General features: G+C 38.5%; 1 pseudogene; it reads right to left on the bottom strand.

Annotated features, from left to right (window-relative positions):
* Nucleotides 1-3,135: 3,135 nt before the first annotated feature.
* Nucleotides 3,136-3,289, bottom strand: LOC133055375 (U4 spliceosomal RNA; annotated as a pseudogene).
* Between the last annotated feature and the right edge of the window lie 23,067 nt (nt 3,290-26,356).

The raw sequence follows: 26,356 nt of genomic DNA, 5'->3' as shown, positions 1-26,356 counted from the left end.
AGGAGGAGAAGGGGGCGACAGAGGATGAGATGGTTGGATGACATCATTGACTCCGTGGGCATGAGTCTGAGCAAATTCCTGGGAGATAGTGAAGGACAGGGAAGCCTAGCGTGCTGCAGGCCAAGGGGTAGCAAAGAGCCCGACAGGACTGAGCAACTAAACAGCAACAACAGCACCATGTCGCTTGTCCATTAAACAGTATTTTATTCCCTTAATCTAAGTTGTTTGAAAATAGACTTAGTCCATCCATCTTCTATAAGAAACTACCACAGACTGGGTGATTCGCAACAGAAAGTTATTTCTCATAGAAAAACACAATCAATCCACAGCACAGACATTTACTTTTCTTACACATTTCCTTTGTCTCAGAAGAGGAAAATAAGTGTTGAACAGAGTGATAACAATCAGGAGTCTCTTACTTAAGAGTTTATCTTATCTCTCTTTCTACTGCTTTCAGAATCCAAGATACCTTTAGAAAATGAAACTGTATGCAAACATATTACTTACTTACAAATGTTGGAATTGTAGCTACAAGAATTTGTTCATGAATGAGGAGACAATTTTATTAGCTTACTCCTTTCTTCTCTCTCCATCTTTCTTCTCTCTCTTCTATTATTATTATTATTTTTAAAAATTTGATTTCCAAATTTGTGCAGCATGTACTGGCAAGGCCATTGACAAGTTTTCAGAGCTGGAAGGAGGGATGCAGAAACTGTTGTGTATGTGTGTATATGTGTTGTCTTGACCCAGTTTTTTAGGCTTTGGCTAGAGGCCAGTCAGTTCCCTTTTCTTGTCTGTGTTTGGCCATGGCTCACAGCATGTGGGATTCCCTGACCAGGGATCATTGGGAGTGCAGATTCTTAACCACTAGACCACCAGGGAAGTCCCTCATTTCCCTCTTCTGTCTGACAGATTAAGTCAACATCCCCAATACTTCCCTTGCTTAATTCTCATAGTCTGCACTGGGAGTGCAGATTCTTAACCACTGGACCACCAGGGAAGTCCCTCATTTCCCTCTTCTGTCTGACAGATTAAGTCAACATCCCCAATACTTCCCTTGCTTAATTCTCATAGTCTGGTCCAGTATACACCGATGCTATTCTCCCAGGGTCCGATACCAGAAAACCAGGGACAACACTGATGCCCCAGAACCTGCTGGAATTATTAAGATAAATAAATTCTAAACCTACTTTTCATGCCTCAGTCTTCTCTTCCCATAGAAACCACGGTAAAGATTCCTTTCCTCAGTGTCCCTCACTTCTGCTTTATGATCAGTCCCGGCCCTTCCCCCGAGTGGCTCTGCAGGGTACTCTGTGCTATCTCCAGGAAACTGTGAGCACAACGCAGCTCTTCCTGGTTGTGGACTCCTTCTGGTTTCTCTCTCTTTTCTCTCTGTCTGGTCTCACCACACCTCACCCAGAGTAACAAAGTTAAAACAGGGATCTGGACCTTTTACTCATGTGAAAGGCATTATGATTGTGTGGGTGAACACATGAAGTTAGTATAACTTGATAATAAGTATTTGAAACATCTAACTCTTTTAATTTCATGGTCACCTAGCCATCAGCAGTTTATTTCCTTCTTTTCACTCAACCACACATTTAAATGAATATTTATTCAATGACTGTCAAATGCTGATCACAGTGCCTGGCTCGTCATGAGGAAGGAATGAGACTTACAAGATGGTAGGCTCCCTGAAGACAGACCCTATGCGGTATCTTAGCTTGTTATAATAAAAGAGAATACACAATTTACTTGTAAATTTCCCAGTTCATGGGATAGCAAGGGTCTTCACTGGAAACCAAGGAACTAGAAATCTAGTAAATATGTCCCTTTTGAGTGAGAAATGAGAAATGTTACTTATTTACTTACTATGAGAAATGTTCAGTCATCAAAAAAAAAAATATATATATATATATTTTCTAAGTGCCATATACTGATTTTGGATGAAGGTAGGGAGAGAGAGAGAGAAAGAAATGAAGAGAAATGAAACAATTTGTACACTAATGGAGCATGAAGTATATGCTGTTTCATATTCTGTGATGAGAAGGATAAAAACTGGAAACACAGCAGCCGGGCTGAATGAGGCATGAACCACACAGTCTTTTGCTGGGGGCTGGGAAGTAATATTTACATTTCCCAAATCCACAGTTAAAATAACTTCTACCAAAATAATAGGGTTGCTCATAGCCAATATATTATCTCAAAAGGCATAGAATATCTGATATGTAATTTTATAACCTGTGTGTCAGATGGAAGAGAAAAAAAAAGTCAAGTTGTTCAGTTGCTCAATTTTTTTTTTTTTTTAAACAGAGTGGTGACATATCTCCTTTGTGCTGAATGAGTGAAAGTCTTCATGTTTCAATAACTAGTGTCCATCTGATGTAAAGGCAAAAAATAAATGTGATTACGCCCATAGTTTCTTTTGAAAGATCAAATCAAAGTAATAATTAAAACCCTGTGGCTTTAAACAGAATAACAAGCCTTGAAAAATATGGAGTATTATCTCCTGGGCTAGCTACAAATAATTCACCCAATTTGTTCTCTATTAAGTCTAACTGACTCTATTACTTAACAGCCTTAGGGATGGTGGTACAAGGGGAGCTAGAAAGTGTTTTTAAAATTTTTTTTCTTTAAGTGCTTTACAGTTGAAGGTAGTGTTTCAGAAACTCAAGGACTAGCCATGGAGTAGCCCTATCACTCAGAAAACTAGAAAAAAAAGTTTGAAGTTATTGGAGAAATACCAAGTCAAAAAAGTGAGAAATTACTTTATATATATATACTTCAAAAATTAAGAATTAAATTAAGAGTTAAAAAAAAAGTTTGAAGTGACTAGAGGAATACCGATTCAGAAAAGTGAGGAACTGAGGGATAAGCTTTCAGGTGGGACAAAAAGCCTGGAGAGGGACTTCCCTGATGGTCCAGCGGTTAGGATTCTATGCTGTCAAAACAGGGGTCTCAGGCTCAATTCCTGGTCAGGGCACTAGACTGCACATACTGTGCAGCATGACCAAAAAGATTAAAACTATAAATACATAAATAATAAAAACATGGGGGAAATAAAAAAGCTCTGCGAGCTGAAACTGGCATTTTATACTTCACGTCCACTGAGGCACTGAATGATTCCATAGGCTCTGGCCTCAGGCCAACTTCAACTTCAAACCCCAACAGCGAGCTCAGGTTATTTCCTGTGCTGCTGGCCCACCAGCTATAGGGATAAGTTTTCAATTAGCAATAATCATGCCTTGGATAAACTTCATTGGCTATGATACAGCCACAGTGCAAAACTTGTGAAAGTGAAAGTCACTCAGTCGTGTCCATCTCTTTGCAACCCCATCAACTATACAGGCATGGAATTCTCCAGGTCAGCATACTGGAGTGGGCAGCTGTTCCCTTCTCCAGGGGATCTACCCAACCCAGGGATTGAACCCAGGTCTCCCGCATTGCAGGCAGATTCTTTACCAGCTGAGCCATCAGGGAAGCCCTGATGCAAAGCTTGGCCCACCACAAATCAAACCCACCTTCCCTGGGTTTGATTACATTTCTAGAATGATGCAAAGAATTTAGAGGAACATGTTACTTAGTAGGTTACATAGGCTATAACTTCAGAAACAGCCAGATGAAAGAGCTGCATAGGGTAAGGTATGGGGAAAGTGCATGTGGCTCCCATGCTTTCTCTGGTAGCCAACTCTCCTGCAAATCTCTACATGTCCTTCAACCCGGAAGCTCTCAGAAAGCCATACTTTGGGGTTTTTTTGCTTGCTTGTTTTTTTGTTTTTTTAATAGAGGCTTCATTACATAGTCACGATTGAATAAATCATTGGCCACTGGCAACTGATTTGACCTCCAGCTCCACTCCTCTCATCAGAGTTTGGGGAGAAGTGGTGAAACTCAAAGTTCCAACCCTTTGGTCACATAGTTGGGTTTTCCAGCCACCAGCCTGAGTGAAGTCACTCAGTTGTGTCTGGCTCTTTGCGACCCCGTGGACTTAGCCTACCAGGTCCTCCCTCTATGGGATTCTCCAGGCAAGAATACCGGAGTGGGTTGCCATTTCCTTCTCCAGGGGATCTTCCCGACCCAGGGATTGAACCCAAGTCTCCCGCATTGTGGGCAAACACTTTAACTTCTGAGTCACCAGGGAAGCCCCTACTCCTAAGTTTGCTGCTGCTAAGTCACTTTAGTCGTGTCCGACTCTGTGCGACCCCAGAGACAGCAGCCCACCAGGTTCCCCCGTCCCTGGGATTCTCCAGGCAAGAACACTGGAGTAGGTTGCCTTTTCCTTCTCCAATACATGAAAGTGAAAAGTGAAAGTGAAGTCGCTCAGTCGGGTCCGATTCTGCAGCCTACCATGCTCCTCCGTCCATGGGCTTTTCCAGGCAAGAGTACTGGAGTGGGTTGCCATTGCCTTCTCCGACTCCTAAGTTTACCTGGGTGCTTTCCAAAAGTCACACTATTAACATAACAATAGGCACCTTTGTCACTCTCAGGGCTTAGGAAATTTCAACGGTCTCAGGAGATCTGTCCATGTCAAAAACCTGGATGAAGCCCAAATATATATTCTTATTATAAATCACAGTATCACAAGGACCTAGGTTGCAAAATACTCAGATATGTGTCTGTGTATTGCTCTACATATAAAAAGACAAACAAATATATGAGGAACTTAGAATTATTTGCAAGCAATAATTTTTTTACTAAAATTTGTTCAATGATATAGCCCTGTTACATTGAAAATTTGTTTATGGAAGATTAAGGATTTAAGTGTTAAGTCGCTCAGTCATGTCTGACTCTTTGTGATCCCATGGACTGTAGCCTGTCAGGTTCCATGGGATTCTCCAGGCAAGAATACTGCAGCAGGTTTCCATTCCCTTCTCCAGGGGATCTTCCCAACCCAGGGATTGAATCTGGGTCTCCCATATTGCAGGCAGATTCTTTACTATTCGAGCCACCGGGGAAGCCCAATTATGTCCTCTCAAATGGCAAGAAGAAATCAATCATCATTTTGAATATTTTATATAAATGTGCTTGCCTAAAAATATAGACTGCATGGGTGTCTGTGTATAATAATGTAATTAATAAGGCTCATTCTCACAATACAAACTGAAGATTCCAATAAAACATCATGCCCTCTTACATGAGAAATATTAAAGGGTGAGTGGCATGTAGCTGGCCAGAAGGACAGATAGTTGGAGAGGACAGACAGAATCTGGAATAGTCATTAGAAGTGGGGTAAACAGGACTTTTGTCCCCAGTACTTGACCTTTTCCTGTATCTATGCTCTCGCTGTGTAATTTTGCAGTCCCTCCCTCTGAAGCCAGAATGTACTTCCCTGTCTCTTTTTGAACTTGCCAATGTGACTTTACTTAGCAAATGAATCATGAGCAGACATAGAACAAAGTGGGGCTTGAAAAGTGCCTGTTCCACTGAACTTTGGGCCTCCTGATTTCTGCTACTGCTATGAAAAGAGCTTCCTAGATTGTCCTGTCCCTTCAGTCTGAGAAAGCATACAAGGACTGGAGCCACTAGCTGGCTCAGGAGAGATGAGCTTCTCCAGCCGCACCCAGAGATCCATGATGGTGTGTGATGGGTATTTTAAGTGACGGAGCTTTCAGGTGAATTTTTAAGCACTTGTGTAATGACATAGATAGAGTTGGTATAACTTTTGTGAATTTATATAAGATGGTCTTATATGTATATCATAAAGCTTCTAAATGGGCATCTTACTGTAATTTATTGATTTTTCTTTGATACATGTGGGAAGTCATGGCCTTAATTGATTTCATAGATGAAGAAACTGAGTCTCTTGGCTGAGACTTGGCTGAGAGCACAACTATTATGTGATGGAGCCAGGATTTCAAAGCCAAGCTGTCTGACTCTCAGCTTATCAAAATTTCCCATTTCACTACACTGCTTTTTCAGAAAGATGAAGGGACAGGAAGAATAATAGAAGCAAATGTAATGATCGTATAATCTATTTATTCCATAACAAATTGCTTGAATATGCCTAAATTTGGGTGGTAGTTTTAGTAACAGAGATCTAAAGACTAATTTTATTTTATTTTTTCCACTCCCCATGCTTCTGTTTATGACAAAAGCCCATGAAGAACTAAGTTAGGAAATAAGGATTGGAGAGGAATAGAGAGGGGTGGGGGAAAAAGAAATACAGTAGCTAGACAATCCATAAACTAAAACAATCAGCCTGTAATTGAATGCACATGTGTAGACTGAGATGCTTCCCTAATAGTGAGGCAGTAGGCGATGATTAATGACTGGAAGAAATCAGTAAAGAATTCTTCCTGAGCTCTGAATTGTGCCCTGAATATAAAAATCCGCTGGAACAGGTGATATGTTGCCAAGGGTTCTGAGGAACAGACAGAAGAAATTGCAGATCTGCCAACAATTTATTTGCAAAGACAGAGAGGGATAGTGACGTAGCAGTGTCACAAAATAAAGCAGAAAGCTTTTTTTATTTTTTCTTCTGTCTGAAGAATGGTGAGCCAGACTATAGTTTTATTATCAGAGCTCCAGAGAAAGACAAAATGCAATAATTAAGAAATCCAAAGCCTGTCATAAAAGACAATATGAAGCAGGAAGTTGAACAATTACTTAAAAGTGCTCAAAAAACTCAGCTTGGAACTTCACTGCTTTAAATATTTTGGAAGAAATGAAGAGTTATCTCAGGAAGAGGGATACGTTATATTTCTAGATAAATAAAATTGAATACATAAAAATGTTTATTCAGTTATCCATCAAATATATATTGAAACCCTACAATGCCCCTAAATGTAAGTTTTCTAAGGGAATAAACAAGAGGATACTGTTTGCTGCTCCATCCCCGTCAACTAGAACTGAGTCTACTGTGCAGAAGGTATTTTAAAAATACCTAATTAAAAAACCTAATTGAAGAATTAATACAGGGTTTACAAAGGAAAGATATACAAAGGAAAGATACTTTGTATATTCCTGGATTTTTCTTGCAATTTATGGAATTATAAAGGAGAGGTACATACACATGGTCACAAGGTAACATATGTGTGTTAGTCGCTCCGTTGTGCCCAAGTCTTTGCGACCCCACTGGCTGTAGACTGCCAGACTCCCCTAATCCATGGGGATTCTCCAGGCAAGAATACTGGAGTAGGTTTCCATGCCCTCCTCCAGGGATTTTCCTGACCCAGGGATCAAACCAGGTCTCCTGCACTGCAGGCCGATTCTTTACATCTGAGCCACCAGGGAAGCTCTAACATAGCATATGAAGCAATTATTCTCCTACTTTGAATAATACTAATGTCTACCTCTTTACCTGAATGAATCTGATTTTATTTATCTGAGTTGATGCGTAGGCATTGGTATTTGAGAATTTTAACATGCAGCTAGGGTTGTGAAATATAAACACATAAAGGAAGAATTAGTCTAGAAGCTCTGAGGGAAGAGGAAGGACTTAACCAAGGCAAGTGTAGTTTATGTGGGTTGTAGCATCCAGGCGTGGGGACAAACGTGGGCAAAAATCCTGCGGCTGGAAAAACATGGCACCGTTAACATGCCTGACAGAAGACCTGGCTTATACACCTAGGAAAGAGGTATGAGATGATGTTGATAAGGTAACCAACAACCAGAACACACACATGTTTAACTCTATGTCTTAAAAAACTTTTGTGGATTCTTATCGTTCTTAGGATAATGAAGGTGGAAAGGTTATGAGAGGAATTTTTCCTTTTAACTCACTACTTTGCCATCAGGTTTAAAAATATTAATAAATAGGGGACTTGCCTGGTGGTCCAGCAGTTAAGACTCCATGCAGGGGGCATAGGATCAATCCCTGGTCAGGGAACTAAGATCCCACATGCCACATGGCCAATAAATAAATAAATATTTTAAAAAATAAATGGAAGGGGAAACTGTTTGTATAGAGGACCACAAGGACACTGCTGCAATCTTCTCCACTGAAGTTAATAGTAGTGTGGACTGGACAGAAGATGGAAGTGAGCAGTTCTGCCTGTTATCAGTCCCAGGAATCTGAATTTCATGGACAGAAGAGTGTGCATTCCAGAGTTTAGAGGGTCTTGCTCTGGGCCCCCTCCAACAATACTCTTTCTCACAAGGCCTTCAGTTTTCCTCCAGGGCCTGTGCAAACCTCCTTTCCTCTATGCTTTCCCAAGGGAGGCCCACACCATCGGTTCAAGTATGTGCAAACGGTTGCCTGTTAGTAGTAGAGTGGAGGATAACTCAGTGGAAGCTGGAGTGATCACAGAGATGCATGCTAGATTCTTGAGAGGTGGGTTAGAGGTTGGGGTACAAAAGAAGTAAGTGAGCTTGGGATCAGGCTCAGGCTTGTGTTCTGTGTACATTAAAAAAAAAATATATATATATATATATATATATGTATATAGTTGCAGCACACAGGATCATTGGCGTGGCATGCAGGATCTTTCCTTGGGTGTGCAGGCTCATTATTTGAGGTACCAGGGGTTTACTTGTCCCGGGGCAGGTGGGATCTTAGTTCCCGCACTAGGGATTGAACTCACTACCCCTGCAATACAAGGTGTATTTGTAACCATTGGACCACCAGGGGAGTCCGTCCACATGTTATTTTGTCAGAGGCCCTGCATATATTAAAGGAAGATCTGGCAGTGGGAAGATAGAAAAACAGTAGACAAAGAGTACAATGCATAATCTTGAAATTTAACAGTTGAGTAATACACTATCAGCTTTATCCATTGAAATAATCATATTAAAACTATTCCAGCATTTGTATTATAATTTTCCAAATTGTTCCCTTGTTCACATTTTTTTCCCATTGAACTATTGTCACAATTGTTCAATGAGTTGATTAAAACAGGTATGATTCCTTTTATTTACAAATGAATAAGCCACCTTTTATATAGATTGGACTTCCCTGGTGGCTCAGATGCTAAAGAATCTGTCTGCAATGTGGGGGACCTGGGTTCAATTCCTGGGTTGGGAAGATCCCCTGGAGAAGGGCAAGGCAACCCACTGCAGCATTCTTGCCTGGAGAATTCCATGGACAGAAGCATGTGGCAAATAGTTTTCTATAAAGGGAAAGATAGTTACTATTTCTGGGTTTGGGGGCTATGTTCTCTGTCATCTCTATCATTGTGAGTACTCATCCCTGACACTACTGATCTGTGACACAAGCAGCCACAGATGATATATAAATGAACGTGTCTGTATTCCAAGAAAGCTTTATTTGTAAAAAGAAGCAGAAGCCAGATTTGCCTCATGGGCGGTAATTGCCAACTGCTGATGAAGAGTGTTATTAGTTGATGGATAGTAGACAGCATTAGTGGGACTAGAAGTCAGATTTTTTAGTTTCTGGTTTTGTGCTGGTTACTTCAAAATCCTTAAATGATGGACTAAAACCTAGTTTAGTGTCCAAGGGACATGGAAATCTCTTGTCAAACTCATTTTACATATGAGAAAACCGAGGACTAGAGCAGTCAAGTGGGCAAGTGATCTCCTCAAGGTCTCTGAGTTTTTAGAGCTAGGACTGTGGCCAAAATTTAGAGCTCTTCAATTCTGCATTGCGCTCTTTCCATCAATCCATTGCAAAAGTCAGTGATTCGATGAAATGACCTGGGCCAGCTCTGGATTTTCAGTTGTGTTCTCTTGTGATAATGTCTATACAGAGGAAGGTGAGCCAGGACCTAAAGAAAATGATGAGATAGTTGGATGGTATCACCAACTCAATGGACTTGAGTTTCAGCAAACTCCAGGAGATGGCGAAGTACAGGGAAGTCTGACATGCTGCAGTCCATGGGATCACAAAGAGTCAGACAAAACTTAGTGACTAAACCAAAACAGCAAGCAACAGATTGGACAAAGTTGGGAAGGAATTTTGGGGGGCATCTTCTAAAATGGTTAGTTTTAGTTCTAAAATTCCTGATTCTGCTAGCCCTTTTAGATTTTTTAAACAGAATTGTTCAGAAAGATTACATGTCTATTTTATAATAGAACACCAACATTTTATACCAGCTTAGGTTAGCTTTGCTGTGGTTGTATTCGTTGTGGCTACTGTTGTGTTTGTGTGTATGTTTCTGTATGCTCTGATTGAATGAGATATTGAGACACTATGCAACCTTCTTGAAGCTGTAGACTGCTTAATCCAAACTTATCAGAGTCACAGTCTGGAAAATATAATCAGGAGGGCAGAAATAATTCCAAGTTAGCGCTAGTGTTCTATTCCAATTCTTGAGCATGATGTTGGGGATCTTTTTAAAAATCAACCATTTTCTCCTCATTAATTTCCTCCAACCCACAGCAGTTCTTGTGCCTGTATCTCTTCTCGAACCATCATATTTCTTCTTACTACCTCCTCTCTGTCTCCAGATTCTGCTTAAAGTACCAAGAAGAAACAACCAGCAAAATACTCTTCAGAGTGTAGGGATGAAAATAGAGCAGGGAAATAAAGCCAGAATCTTCTTCAAAGAAGAGAGAGATAAAGGCCAGGATGACTCAGACCCAAACAATGTTTGTCCAGACACTTTCAAAAAATTACCCTTTTACTAAGAATGCATCAACATTCATAGCTGTTTTTAGTGAATGGACCAAAGCCTCTTTTTGGAGACACAGTGTCTCCTGGCTGGCATGTAATATTTGATAATAAAACCTGAGCATGTCAGACAACTGATAGCTATCCTTGACTCTTTGTTAGAGTTGGAAACCAATTCAGAAAGTGTAATTTATTTAGAGTTTAGTAAACCATTCAAGAAAAGTTCTGCTGGGAAATCTAATAGAGAAATTAGAAGCATTCCGTCTGATTGAAACTACCGGTGTCCATCTACATAAAACTGACAGACAAGAAAATAGGTAATTACCATCAGTACAACATCAAATGGGGGATGAGATTAAAAGATAGATTAGAATAGCCACCTCTGAAGGCAGAATTTGGAATTTAAAATACATTTGTAAACTAGATAAGAAAGCATTTAAGAATCACTCTTATGTTCTTCAACTATATTAGGGAGTGAAATACAATGAAATATAAAGAAAATGTCTTCAGGGACTTTCCTTGTGGTCCAGTGGTTAAGACTCTGTGCTCCCAATGCAGGAGGCATGGGGGTGATCCCTGGTCAGGGAACTAAGATCCTGCATGCCAGATGGCATAGCCAAAAATAAATAAACAAACAAATAAATATATTTTAAAAAATCAAGGGCTTAGTGTAGTATTTGGCCCATATAAACTGCATCTAAGTGGTTATTAAAAACAAAAAAGAAAATTTCTTTAAATTGAAACTTTAGAATTAAAAGTGAAAATGTAGTAAAATCTTGTCCACATAAAAATCTCTACACAGACACTTGTAGCCACTTTATTAATGATCATCAAAAAAAATGGATGCACTGGAGATGTCTTTTACAAGTAGAAATACAGAATAAACTGCAGCACATTCATACAAGAGAATACTATTCAGTGACAGAAAAGTATGTGCTATCATGCCATTCAAAGACATGGATGAATCTTAAATGCATAATACCAAGTGAAAGAAGCCAGTCTGGAAAGGCTACATCCTGTAGAATTCCATTTATATGGCAACACTGTAGAGAATATAAACTGATCAATGACTACCAGGAATAAGGAAGAAGAGGAAGGTAAACAGATGAAGCATAAGGATTTTTAAAAAATCTCCTGTATTATAATACTGGTGATATATTATAATTGGTGATATATGACATTATGTTTGTAAAATCCATTGAAAGAATAAGAAATTAGTTACTCAGTCATGTCCAACTCTTTGTGATTCCAGGGACTATAGCCACCAGGCTCCTCTGTCCATGGAATTCTCTAGGTAAGAATACTGGAATGGTAGCTATTTCCTTCTCCAGAAGATCTTCCTGAACTAGGATCAAACCACATTCTCTTGTATGAATGTGCTTCTGTTTATTCTATCCATTAACTTGTAAAAGACATCTCTGGTGAGTCCATTTTTTTGATGATTATTAATAAAGTTAATTAATTGCCTGCATTGGCAGGCAATTTTTTTACCATTGAGTCATCATGAAAATGTATGCAAATTAAAATAAAACATTATATAGGACTGGGAGATCCTTGAATGGCATGTAAAACATGACCAAGGAAGCAAACTAGAATAGAAATGTTAAAAAAAGAAAAAAAAAAAAAAAAGCCCATTGTAGAGGTGGGGAAAAAGGATGCTGCCTTTGGAAGTAAATGTGGTGTCTGTAAGATTAAAGGTAAGTAGAACTAAATAGACGCACTGTGCTCTAACTGATAAAGTCTCCTGTGTAGCAGTATTCTAAATAATGAATGGTGATATAACACCCTCAAGAAGTAGAACATAACCCTCACTGTGTGTACTGCCTTCTTCCCAAAAGCACAGTAAGAAAATGGAGGCAACTCTACATTGGAAAGCCATGACAAGCACTGCAGCAGCTGGTTTGATCAGTGCTAATACCAACAGTGATAAATCATGTTAATAGTATGTGCAACTGATACTCTGTGACACTCCATCACCATGAACTTCCTCCCCCAAGTCCAAACTTCAGACCAACAATGAGAAATAACTGAGAAATCCAAGATGAAGCTCAGTCTGTAAAATCTCTGATCCAGTTCTCCTCCACACTGTCATGGTAATAAAAAAAAAGGAAGTCTCAGAAACTTACAGCCAAGAGGAGACTAAAGAGACATAATAATGTCTAATGTAATATCTTGGATAGGATTCTTGGGTGGAAAAATAACAGTAGGTGAAAACTATTGAATCTAAAGAAATTATGGACTTGGATTGATAATAATTTATTGATATTGATTAATGAGTTGAGGAAAATATTTCAGAGTAACATAAAATGTTAATTAAAAATACTGGAAAGGGTAGAAGGTATTTAAATCTCTCTACTATGATCATAAATTTTCTGTAAATCTAAACTGGTATAAAACAAAAATTTCGCTAAAGACCTGTTGTAGGGTTCAGCTTAGGAATACTTTTATTTAATAAGCATAACCAATGCCAGGTACTAGCAGAGTAATGTGATAACTAGTGCACAGACTCTCTCTATAGTATTGGGCAATTTGATTTTATAATCTCTCAACATCCTCTCATTTTGGATGTAAATTTTGTGGCAGTGTAATTTATCCTTATATTTACATCTTAGATGTAAATTTCATGACAATATCTTATTTATCCTTATATTCTCATCTTGTCTAGCACCATCAATTTGTAAATATATGTGCTGAAAGGTTTTGGTAGAACTGAAGTGAAGTGAAGTGAAGTGAAGTCGCTCAGTCGTGTCCGACTCTTTGCGATCCCATGGACTGTAGCCTACCAGCTTCCTCTGTCCATGGAAGTAGCCTACAAAAGTGGTTCCACAGAACCTGGTAGTTGCAATATGAGCATTCATAACCACTGCAAGAGTTCAAATGCATCATTCACTGTAGAAGGATTCTGACCACACGACATGGACTTAGTGGTCAGTAGATAAAATTAATATTCACTGCAGATTGAAGAGAGATTAAATTTCAATAGGTACCTGAAATCCTGAGTTACAGCCTGAACAGTGTTTGAATAGGCTCTCAAGAAGAACCTTGCACCTGAAGTCAACATGGGCAAATTCCTGATTTTAGAAATGAGTGTGGGCTTCCCTGGCGGCTCAGTGGTAAAGAATCTGCTTGCCAATCAGTAGACACAGGGTCTGATCTCTGGTCTGGGAAGATCCCGCACGCCTCAGAGCGACTAAGCCTGTGTGCCACAACTACTGAGCTCGCCCTCTAGGGCCTGAGCTCCGCAAAGGAGAAGCCGCCACAACTAGAAGCCCTCGCACCTCAGCTAGAGAGTAGCCCTTGCTCGCAGCAGCTAGAGAAAAACCCACATTGCAATAAAGATCTAGGATGGCCAATAATAAATAAATAAATAGATAAAATTATTTTTTAAATTATTAGAAAATTCCTATTAAAAAAAAAAGAAGTGTGTAGTGTATGTATCTCGAGTGCCTCAATAAGTGTTTACTTAAATTAAAACATGCTGTGCTGTGTGAAGCCACTTCAGCCGTGTCTGACCCTTTGCGACCCCAGGGGCTGCAGCCCACCAGGATTCTCTGTCTGCGGGGCTCTCCAGACAAGCGCACTAGAGTGGATTGCTGTGTTCTCCTCCAGATCTCCCCAACCCAGGGATCAAACCCGCGTCTCCTGCATTGGCAGGTGGATTCTTTACCGCGGTGCCACTTGGGAAGCCCGGCAGTAACTTGAAAGGTATATAATACAATGTCACTTTGAGTCAAATCCATGCCCCTGTGCAGTTTCAAATTGCTATGTGACTGCATGACTGCTGACAAAATTCACTGTTAATCAACAGCTTAGCTAACAGTACCCAACATCTTCATCTCACACTCTGCGTTTAATAGTCACAGCGAATAATAGGCCTTTTACTTACAAATTGTTTTCTAGTTTATTTCAGTGGATTTTAAGAAGCTTTTAAAATATCGAAAATAAAATGTGCACAAAATAAACATTAAAAGGAGTACAAAAGTGTGTTCAATGAAGTCTATTTCCCAAAATAGAACACCAATATTTCCTTCTAGATGTAACCATTATGCTTTATATTTCTTTTCCATGCATAGAAAACTTGATTTTTGTCCTTTTTTACACAGATTATTTTTTTAAAATAAATGGAACATATTCTAATGTAACCATGCTTCTAGTGATGGATATTTAGCTTATTTTCAGCCTTAAGCTCTTATCAACAATGTGATGAAAACCTTCTTTTACATACAAGTATGTGTAAATGTACATTGCCCATGTATATACATCTGCAGACTTCATTCAACATTGTTTTTGCTCATAAAACATATATGTGCATTTTTATTTTGGATACTGCCAACCTGACCTCATAAAAGATTGCACAAATTCACTGTTTTCCTACATCCTTACCAAGTCAGTATATTTTGTCAGCTCTGACCAAGGTTTAAAACTAAGATGCACGGACAAGCACAAGAAACAAGTAATACTTGAAATCACATGATAAATATGTGCATTGGCCATCATCCTGGAAAAAAGCAGATGCTTTGTTAAATCTTTTTCAATCTTTTTTAAGGCACCAGGTTTCTTATTTTATAGGGTACAGACTAATTTATATATTTATCTATAGTTTTAAATAAGATTTGTTTCATGTATATATTCACAATATCCTATATTTAAGGCTTGGTGAGAGAGCTGTCAGTCAAGAGTGTGGCTTTGGGTAGAGAAAGGTATTATCAAAGTGCAGCTCAACAGGAAAGGAGTCCACATTCCTTCTTTTTTCATCATCCAATTTCCATAGGCCAAATACAACTAAAATTCAAGAGCAAGGGAGCCCAAATGATATTCTATAGAGGCTAGCTTTCAGAGTCACAGAGTAAGGTCAGAAAAGGCTAGACATTATCATACAAGGGAAGTAAGACAGACAGAGAAAGACAAATATATGCTACTGCTGCTGCAGTTTAGCACTGAGTCGTGTCCGACTCTTTGCAACTGCATGGACTGGAGCCCACCAGGCTCCTCTGTCCATGGGATTCTCCAGGCAAGAATACTGGAGTGGGTTGCCATTTCCTTCTCCAGGGGATCTTCCTGACCCAGGGATCAAACCCATGTCTCCTGCATTGACAGGGGATTCTTTACCACTGAGCCACCACAGAAGACTTGAGAAGAATATGTAGACCCAAAGAGAAGAAGTTTCACATTAGAATACGGTGGAAGGCAATATTGTTAAACATAGAATCACGGATTTTTTTGAACTTGAAATTCCACCAGAGCTAAACTTTTTAACCACTTTGTTTTTTAAAATGGAAAAATGTAGATCTAGAAAAGTGACTTGTAAAAATGTGGGTCTAGTAAGGGAAAGTGCTTGATTCTAAACACAGGATGTTAATCTCCCCCATGGCTCTGAGCTATCTCTTCACCTATTCATGATGTGTCTCGTATAACTGAAAGAGATATTTACAGAGACCTGTTCATTCTGTGGGGACTTCCCGGTAGCTCAGATGGTAAAGAATCTGTCTGCAATGCAGGAGACCAGGGTTTGATCCCTGGGTTGTAAAGATCCTCTGCAGAAGGGAATGGCAACCCACTCCAGTATTCTTATCTGGAGAATCCCAGGGACAGAGCAGCCTGGTAGTTTACAGTCCGTGGGTCTCAAAGAGTCAGACATGACTGAGCGACTAACAATACAATACTATTCTTTCTGTGATTAGTCCTTCAGTATACCTCTTTTCTGGATAATCTGTGGCTATTTTGAATCAACACAATGGTGATATATAAAGGAATGGATGAAATTGTTTTAGGTTACTCTCTCAGGCTACTTTCCTTCCAATATTTCATTTCCCATAAGGAATATTGGGTTTCTACTAAAAAGTTCAAAAAAGTATTTTAATTTAAAAATAAATATATGCATATGCACATAGGCATATATGTTCATATACATATATATATATATATACATACACACATATACATGTATATGTTTATGTGTGTGTACATTTTACTATGTTATAGCAATAAAAAAGGGGCCTTCCCTGGCAGCTCACCTGGTAAGAATTCACCTGCAATGCAGGAGACCCAAGTTTGATTCCTGCGTAAGGAAGATCCCTTGGAGAAGGAAATGGCAAACCTGGAAAAGGAAATGGCAACCCACTCCAGTATTCTTGCCTGGAAAATCCCATAGAAAGAGAAACCTTGGTGGGCTACAGTCCATGGGGTCTCAAAGAGTCGGACACGACTAACCAAAGAATAAAAATAAACAGATCATATCATAACACAGAAAAAAAACTCTATAAACTGTCTTTAAAACTAGAAATAAGAAATTACATTTGACATAGATTTATTTCAAATATTGTTAGCTGGGATATTAAAAATAAAGAATTCTTGGAGCTGAAAGATCACTTCCAAATGCCCACTACCTCCCATCATTTTCATATGCAAAAATTCAGGTGGTAAAGAAAATCTCATTCTTGGTTTTGAGAATTAAAACTGAACTTTACACTGTTTTCCCCAGGATCAGAATCTGAAGAGAAAAAAAAAAAAAATAAATGAAAGTGTTGAAATAATCCAAAACTTGTCTGCTTCACTGGGTTTACGTGGTGAAGCATGTGAGCTCAGAGAAGCCAGCTCATGAGTGAATAAGGAGTGTTCTGCAACAGTGCAGAGTCATGTACGGGAAAAATGAGTCCTTAGAAGAGGAAGAGGCATTGAGAGGCCCAGGTTCTGGTTTCTGTAAAGTTGGACTGTGCCTCTGTTCCTAAAGCTATAAAACAACGCTGAAACCACTATCTATGTGAGAACTCACATATATAATTGAGTAAGCTTCACCAAGTTTTTGTAGTTTTGATATAAAACTAGATTTGACTAATACAGAAGTTCTCTGTATCTCCATCTGACATTTTTGCTTGCATTCCAAATTTTGGTTGCACTAAATTTAATATGCTATCTATAAAGATATCTAGGGTTTTAGAGAGCTCTACCGCATGCTGATAGAAACCCCCAAAAGATCCCTGGACTGTAGACACTTTCACACAAAGCAGAAGTGACATTTCTTAGTCAAATGTTGGGTCTAATATTCCTTTCTATGAATTTTTGTCTTCACTGAATGTATTTTCTAAAACCCAGAGCACTCATGTGCTTATTTATTTTATTTTTGTTTTATTATTTTCCCCACCATTGGATTATCAGGTCCTAACAAAAATTCCTGAGGATGGGCCCTTTTTAAGAGTATAATTAATAGATCCAAGAAGTCTTCATGTCCTCTAACATCTAATGATCATCATAAATGTTCAAAGGCTTTGATGAATACTCAAAAGCAAGATTAGAGAACCAAGTTGCCAGGAGCTCTAAAATCATTTAAGCATAATCTCTTTGTGAATTCAGCCACTATTGGACATAGCCAGGATCTAAGAAATATTAAAGATTTGGAAAATCCAAACTATCCATTTGCTGGAAGGTAAAGGCTACAAATCTGGGTCTTTTTACTCTTCTTCTGGGTCTATACTCACAGATAAAATGGTGTTTTGAAGAAGTCTTAAACACTCTTACAATCTCACTTAAAATAAAAATAGAATAATGGAGAAATTGAAACAAAAGAAGAGAAAGGAGGGGAAGTACTAGGCTGGAAAATCCTCAAGGACTTTTAAGAAAATTTTCAAACATCTTCTCCTCCTCCCAAAACTTCACTAATGATCAAAGACTGAGAGAGTGAAACGCATTTTCCCCAGGGTCCTACAACTAATTCTGATGACTGACTAAATCTCAAGTCCCTCATACCTGGTTTTATGGTATGAATAAGAAGCAAACACACTCAGACTTTAACCAAGCCTGTATGTCTGTCACAGGTGCCGTTTGGCTCAAATATCCTTTCAACTAATCAGCAGCTCCATGCCTAGAGGAAAAGTTGCTTACTTAGAAGTCTGTGGGGAATTCCTTGGTGGTTCAGTTAAGAATCTGCCTGCCATATAATGCAGAGGACATGGGATACCTGGAAGATTCTAATGCCATCAGGCAACTAAGCCTGTGTGCCACAACTACTGAGCCCATGCTCCATAACAAGAGAAGCCACTGCAATGAGAAGCCTGAACATGGCAACGAAGAGTAGCCCTCGCTCACTGCAACTAGACAAAGCCTGTGTGCAGCGACCAAGACTCAGCAAAAAAATTTAAAAAATTAAAATTTAAAAAAAAAAGTCTGTTGCTCAGATTTATCCAACTATATGTTTTTGTTTTGGTTTCTGCTTTTGTTTCTGTGCTTTTGCCCATCCCATCTTTAAACAAATGTTACTTGGTCCCAATATTGAAAATTAAAGGGATTGCCCATGATGTTCTGGACTTCTGGTGCTTCACAAAGATGAATGAACACTGTCAACAGTTGGTCAGCATCACTGACTTTCAGGTGTAACTAGTCTCCTCAGACAGGAAATGCATGATTTAATTCTCCTCTGCTTCCAGCCTGCTTCATTTATTTCTATTTCTTACCAAGCACTGATATTTGATATCCCCTTTGGTTACCTAATAACAACTCCATGTTGTATTCATGTTTCTTTAAAAAGTCCACTTTCCTTTTCCATAGAGAATGCTTCCATCTACAATGTGTCTTAGTTGCTCAGTCATGTCTGGCTCTTTGCAACCCCATGGACCCGGTGGAGACAACCAGGTTTCTCTGTCCATGAAATTCTCCAGGCAAGAATACTGGCGTAGGTTGCCATTTCCATCTCCAGGGGAACTTCCCATCTCAGGGATCCAACCTGGGTCTCCCACACTGCAGGCGAATTCTTTAGCATCTGAGCTACCAGGGAAGCCCATATATGAAGATGGGGTCTTCATATGAACCCAGGGTCTCATACATGCTAAGCATGCACTCTACCACTGAGCCATACCCCCAGGCTCCAATACACACAGTATAGTTTAGCGGCTAAGAATATGGACTTTGGCATCAGACGATCTTAATTTAAATTCTACTTTCACAACTTCCTAGTTGTGTGAGATTTGGCAAACAATTTAACAACTCTTGCCTCAGTTTTCTCACCTACAAAATGGGGTTGGTACTATTACTAAGCTCACATTATTGTGTTAGCTATTGTGAGCATTCGTTGGATAAATAAATACATTTGCCAGAAAATATCTTCTATTCTTTTAAATGTGTTAGCTGTTATCATATTATCTTCTTAGGTAAGTCTTCGTGTCCCATAAAATGCAAATGTGATTCACGAAGCAAAGTCAACATGGTGAATCACTGGATTCACATATGTAGACTTTGCTTTACCCAAAGAGCATGCATTTTCCTCTGTAACGGACTAATCCTTCAACTGTAACTTCTGCCCTAATTATCAGCCTTATTGTGTCCAAGTGAGGATATTAAGGTTTTTAATATCTCTGTTCCTGCATTCCATTACAATGTAACAAAAACATTACAAGAAAAAAATGATCTCTTGGCAACAATCTTTAGAATATTCCACAAAATAAGTCAAATACAGTAGCAAACCTCTTTTTTTTCCCCCCTATATGAGACACCAAGAATGGAAAATATCTGACATCCATGTGTATGTTTCTGTCAGACAAAACTAATCCACCATGGGGCTCTGTCCTAAAGACTTCAGATCTGAACACACACTCCTCATCAGAGTGGTTCAGAAAGATACTACCTTATTATTGGAGTTGATCCATATATTGAAAACTATTATTTAGCTATTTTCTTTTTTTTTTTTCATTTATTTTTATTAGTTGGAGGCTAATTACTTCACAACATTGCAGTGGGTTTTGTCATACATTGACATGAATCAGCCATGGAGTTACATGTATTCCCCACTGTACTATCGTTCTATCATACATGTTCAAAAATCTAAGAGCCATCTTCAATTTCTTTCTCTCCCAGGAGACAGCATCAGTTTCAATATCCAGCCAATTATACTCCTACAGTGTCTTTTGAAACGGCCTCTTTCTCTCAGTTTTCATTGTCTTTGCCTTGGTTTGGGCTTTCATTGCCTCGCACTTAGGCAGGGGCATTGACTTCTAACAGCTTCTCTGCCTCAAGTCCCCTTCAGGTAATTCTTCCCAAATTGATTTTCTAAGAGTACAGGTTAAATCATGTCATTCCTTCCTTTGTGACCCCTCAGTGTCTATTCTATTTCCAGCACAATTATGGCCCAATCTACCTGGTATTCAAAACCTCCCAAGATCTGCCTTCAACTTCCATCTACAACCTTATCTCTAAAAATGGTCTTTGAATCTAGCCACAGTTTCTGCACTCCATTTCTTCAACGTGGCTTTCAATTATTCAATCCTTGTTTGTTCATGACTTGTCTCTGTCTCTACATTCAAAATATATGCTCATCTGTCTAACATCTATCTCTCTGTAAAGTACCTCAAAATGTTTTTATTTCATAAGAATATATACCATGGATTTTTATAGTGTACTGTATGTGTTTCCTCATATATATTTATATATCACATAGTATTATAACTAGTTATGCATAACTCAAACTCTAAAGGGAAAGAAATCATGGGCTAGCAAATATTTCTGAATGTCAACTTTGTTTATATCTGCATTCTCAAGTGCATAATCCATGTAATGCCTACAAATAGAGATGGGAGAACAAGTAGAAAAAGGTGAAACAAACTAGTTTTGCTATTGTTTTTGTTTTTTTGCAATATTGTGGTGAAAGGGAAAGTGTTAAGTCAGTCAGTCATGTCCAACTCTGCGACCCCATGGACTGTTGCCTGCCAGGTCCCTCTGTCCATGGAATTTTCCAGGCAAAATACTGGAGTGGGTGGTCATTCCCTCCGTCAGAGAATCTTTCCAACCCAGGGATCAAAGTCAGGTTTCCTGCACTGCGGGCAGATTCTTTACCATCTGAGCCACCAGAGAAGCCCCAAACTTGTGATGATTCTGATCGATTATTAGGTGGAAGAGAATAGGAAGATGTCTTACTATTTCACGTAAGGAAAGAATTTTATGTGATTTTTAAAACTTTTTAATTAACTTATTTATTTGGGTCATGCTACACAGCTTGTGGGATTTCAGTCTCCTGAATAGGAACTGAACTTGGGTTATGGCAGCAAAAGCCTGGAATTCTAACCACTAGACCACCAGGGAACACCTTTTATTGTTTTGTTTTAGCAATTTTTAATTATTCAGGTTCTGACACTTAGTACAAATATGGAACTGTTTGATCTAATAATAAAGTTATTTCAGTCTCACTATGTATATTTCTCTTTAGTAACTAAATTTTGTCTTTAATTTTTAAAAATAATAGTTTATTTCAATATGGTACCAATAAGAGTACCAATTGGAAAGCATTACTGAACTAGCATTTCTACAACTGGTTCAGGATAGTAAGTGGCCTCTAGTCTTTATTTCAGATTTATAAGGGCAAATGCTTATCACTTTCAATCACTCATTTTCCTGCCATTCCTCCAGTTTAATTTAAAGCTGCTGCTGCTGCTGCTAAGTTGCTTCAGTCATGTCTGACTCTGTGTGACCCCATAGATGGCAGCCCACCAGGTTCCCCCATCCCTGGGATTCTCCAGGCAAGAACACTGGAGTGGGTTGCCATTTCCTTCTCCAATCCATGAAAGTAAAAAGTGAAAGAGAAGTCGCTCAGTTGTGTCCGACTCTTAGCGACCCCATGGACTGCAGCCCACCAGGCTCCTCTGTCCATGGGATTTTCCAGGCAAGAGTACTGGAATGGGTTGCCATTGCCTTCTCTGAAATTAAAGCAGGCCAACCAATAAAATTATAGATCAAAGGGTAATAAGAGAAAGGGAACATAAATCAATCACTTACAAATTCTGATATTGTCTTTCAATGACTCCTTTCATCTTTTAGTCTTCATATGACAATTGTGTAGATGCGTGATTTTTTTCAGTTAGCAATTTAGACATTCTGCATGTGTCTATACTATTTTTTCAAACAATTTTCAGTTCAGTTCAGTTCAGTCGCTCAGTCGTGTCCGAATCTGCGACCCCATGAACTGCAGCACACCAGGCCTCCCTGTCCATCACCAGCTCCCAGAGTTTACCCAAACTCATGTCCATTGAGTCGGTGATGCCATCCAACCATCTCATCTTCTGTTGTCCCCTTCTCCTCCTGCCTTCAATCTTTCCCAGCATCAGGGTCTCTTCAAATGAGTCAGCTCTTTGCATCAGGTGGCCAAAGTATTGGAGTTTCAGCTTCAACACCAGTCCTTCCAATGAACACTCAGGACTGATCTTTAGGATGGACTGGTTGGATCTCCTTGCAGTCCAAGGGACTCAGTTTTATGCACATGTAAATGATATTGATACACCTAAAAGCACTCTTACATATTTGTAAATAAGTAATAAAATTATGCTTCTCTAAATCTGAAAGTGGTGATGATCATATAAGAGGTTGGCTAGATCTGGAACTAGAAGACTATTCTCCACCTTGAGTAGCTGTGGAATGCTATGAAGGATTGGAGTTTCTGATAGATTAAAGCAGAGACCTTGTTACTGAAACCAGCATAAACAGAGAAGGGAAGGAATCCATTTATTCAATTTTCCTATAAGACTGGACATGAGGGTGGACTTAAGCTGTAGGCACACGAAGGAGATGGGTCAGGAAGCTTCAAATGGCACTTCCTATGTTGCCAATACATACACATACACATCCATAGATGCAGTAATTTCCATAGTTCATGCAACAGATTTCACATAGTCAAACATTCTCTTCTTAAAATTTCAGAGCAGCAGCCATCAGTATTTTCCCATGTTTTTTTTTTTTTTTCTTTTTTTCCCTTTATTGGGGAATCATTTTACTTCCAGGAAGGAAAATACAATAATGTAAGGTATAGATTGCAAATCCTTAGTTCAGTGGATAGATTAAAAAAAAATGCATAATGAACAAGAATTTTTAAAAAATGGACATATTGATCATATAAGATTACACAAGAAAAATATTTTGGTTTGTTTTTCATAATTTGAAAGGTGCAGAGACTGTGTATATGCAACCTAACATTAATTGAATCTTGTCTAAAGTTTCATACATTCTTATAAGATTCTTATAAGATTATTATACATTCTTATAAGTCACTTTGGATTCTCAGCTATTAAGCTTAAAAGATAGTTCATGAAACAAGATATCAATTGGACAGTTAACTCAATATAATACCATCAAACAGAGTTGAGCACTCAAATCACTACAAAGTCAATACTAGTCTAGCCATTCTTGGCTAGATGTGAAGTTCACCAATCTAGTGGATATGGCTACACTCTGGTGAACTCAGAAAAGCAATCATTACATGCTGCTCTCTGGGAGTTACAACCAATACAATGTGCAAGACTTGGAAAAACATCAGTGGTGTCCTCAGGCTGACAAAATTTTTCTTAGTTTGCCAAATTTTGCCAATCTGTTTCCTTCTTATGCCTTATCATTTTGTAGTTCATCCTAAGTATAGAATATCCATTAAGTAGTCTTGCTACAAATCAGACACTACAGATGATATTTGAATATTTCCACTACCTAGCACTTAAAATGTTAATTCATTCTTTCCCAGAAGCAAATGGAACATCTGGAGCTACTTCCAAGTGAAGTCACGAGTGCAGTTTGCCTTCTGAATAAGAATGTGATGGGTGGGTTAGAGGGTAAACCAGTGGCATGTGTGACAGAAAGCAAAGATTTTAGTAACATGCTTCCTATAAAAAATGGCTGTAATAGTCACTAGATTATTTCATTTGCAAATGACTCTCATCCACTTTAAATAAAATTTTGAAATGTTGACCTGTGACTATTGAATAAATCAAATTATTCATCTGTGGTGATGAGGAATCTATTAAAGCTATCATGAGGTAACAATTTGCATCTTTCTCACATCATATGGCTCGTCACTACACCCAAAGTTGGGCACTCGAGTTTAAACCCACTGGAAAAGCGGTAGGCATGAATGATTAGAACTCTGGGCTGCTTATATTCATAAAGAGAAGAAAATAAAATGATACATTAATCTGCAAGGTATGAGACACTGTGGATAGTATTAAAAATGAAGATAATTTGCTAACAGTTTACAAATCCACACTTAATAAGAGAAGTTATTGTTCATGCAACACATATCAGACATCTTGGGACCTAGGTTTTGGAGTTTCTATAGAAACTTATTTTCAAATAAGTCTGAAGTTCAGAGGTAGAAGACAGTCTTTCTGAAACAAGAAATGAGCTCCTTTACAACTGCACTGCCACCACTTTCAGGGTCGATGTCACAGAGTTATACTTTTATAGATTGTGTGTGCAACAGTATAAGCTGATACTGTTTGAAATGCATGAGTCTTTTATATTATGCAGAAAAGAAGATTTGGAATTACAAAGAAGGTTACAATAATATTAGCTTTTACACTAACAATTTTCTTTCTTTCCTTGTTCTTTAAAGGCATTAGTCTCTGACATCAGGTAGGGAACAAAAAGTGAAGTTACAAACCAGTGTTATAATAATATTTCCTTCTGTAATTGCCCATGTACTTATCTTTACTGAGATCTTTACTTTCCCATAGAGCTTCAGTTTACTGTCTAATGTACTTTCACCTCTCCTTGCAGGACTCCTTGAGTGTTTCTTACAAGGCAGGTAGAATGGTCATAAACTCCCTCAGCTTTTTTGTTCATCTGCAAATGTCTTAATATCTCCCTTACTTTTGAAAGAGAGTTTAACTGGATATGGAATTTTTGGCTGAGTTTCCCCCACCCCCACCCCTCTTTTAGGACTTTGAATACATTGACTCATTGTCTTTCGCCTTTCAAAATTTCTGATGAAAAATCTGCTGATATTCTTATTGAGGACCCTTTTTTTGTGACAATTTGCTTCTTTCTTGCAGCTTTCATGTTGCTTCTCCTGATGATGTCCCTTAGGTCTCTTAGGCTATTTGTTTTTCCTCAGTACTTTTTATTTATGTTCCTCAAATAATAATTCTATCTTCAATTATTCTATCTTCAAGCTCACTGATTCTTCTTCTGTTTGATCCAATATACCCCTGAATTTCCCTAATATTTTTATTTCACTTGTTATACTGACAGCTCCAGATTTTCTTGTTTCTTTTAAATTTTTTATCTCTTTACTGACATTTCCATTTTATTTATACATTGTTTTATTGACTTTCTCCACATCTTCATTTAGTTCTCTAAGTACCTTTAAGACAACGGTTTTAAAATCTTTGTCTAGTATATCTGCCGTTAGGTCTTTTTTCACAGTTTCTGTTTATTTATTTGAATGGACCGTGCTTCCCTGTTTCCTTGTGTGCCCTGTGATTTTTTTTGTTTGCTTGTTTAATATTTAAATCTAATAATGTGTATGTGTGTTCAGTCACTCAGTCATATCCAATTCTTTGTGACCCCATACATAGACTGTGGCTCTACTCTCTGCCCATGGAATTTTCCAAGCAAGAATATTGGAGCCATTTCCTACTCCAGGGAAAATCTAATAATATAGTACTATAACTCTGGAAATCAGATTCTACCTCTTCCAAGCATTTTCTGATTTTGTTATTTCTTTGGTTTATTTGATTTTTATAGGCTGTCTCTTATGCCAAGGATCAGCCTGAGGTGTGAAGTTTTTCAGTTCTTTTCTGATCCTTTCTCTGGACATGTATGGTCACTTTCTGCTTTTGTCTGAATATGCAAGTTGTTTTTGAATATCCTAGTCTTTAATGTGTAGTTTCTAAAAGAGGAAAAAACCAAAAAAAAAAAAAAAAGAAGAAGAAGAAAGAAATTCTGTGGGATGGGAGAACAGTGGCTTGTTAAATCCCCTAGAAGTCACTTCACCTCAAGGGGAGGGGTGCTTGTGAAAATGAGGGAGGTGCAAAAACAATGGCTGCCAGCCTCTTTGTCTGCACAGATTGTCTGTAATCAGAAGCAGACACCAGTGACAGAGAAGAGCTT

The sequence above is a fragment of the Dama dama genome, chromosome 4 (genome assembly GCF_033118175.1).
Source record: "Dama dama isolate Ldn47 chromosome 4, ASM3311817v1, whole genome shotgun sequence".
Lineage (NCBI taxonomy): Eukaryota > Metazoa > Chordata > Mammalia > Artiodactyla > Cervidae > Dama > Dama dama.
This window is presented reverse-complemented; position numbering and strand designations above follow the sequence as displayed.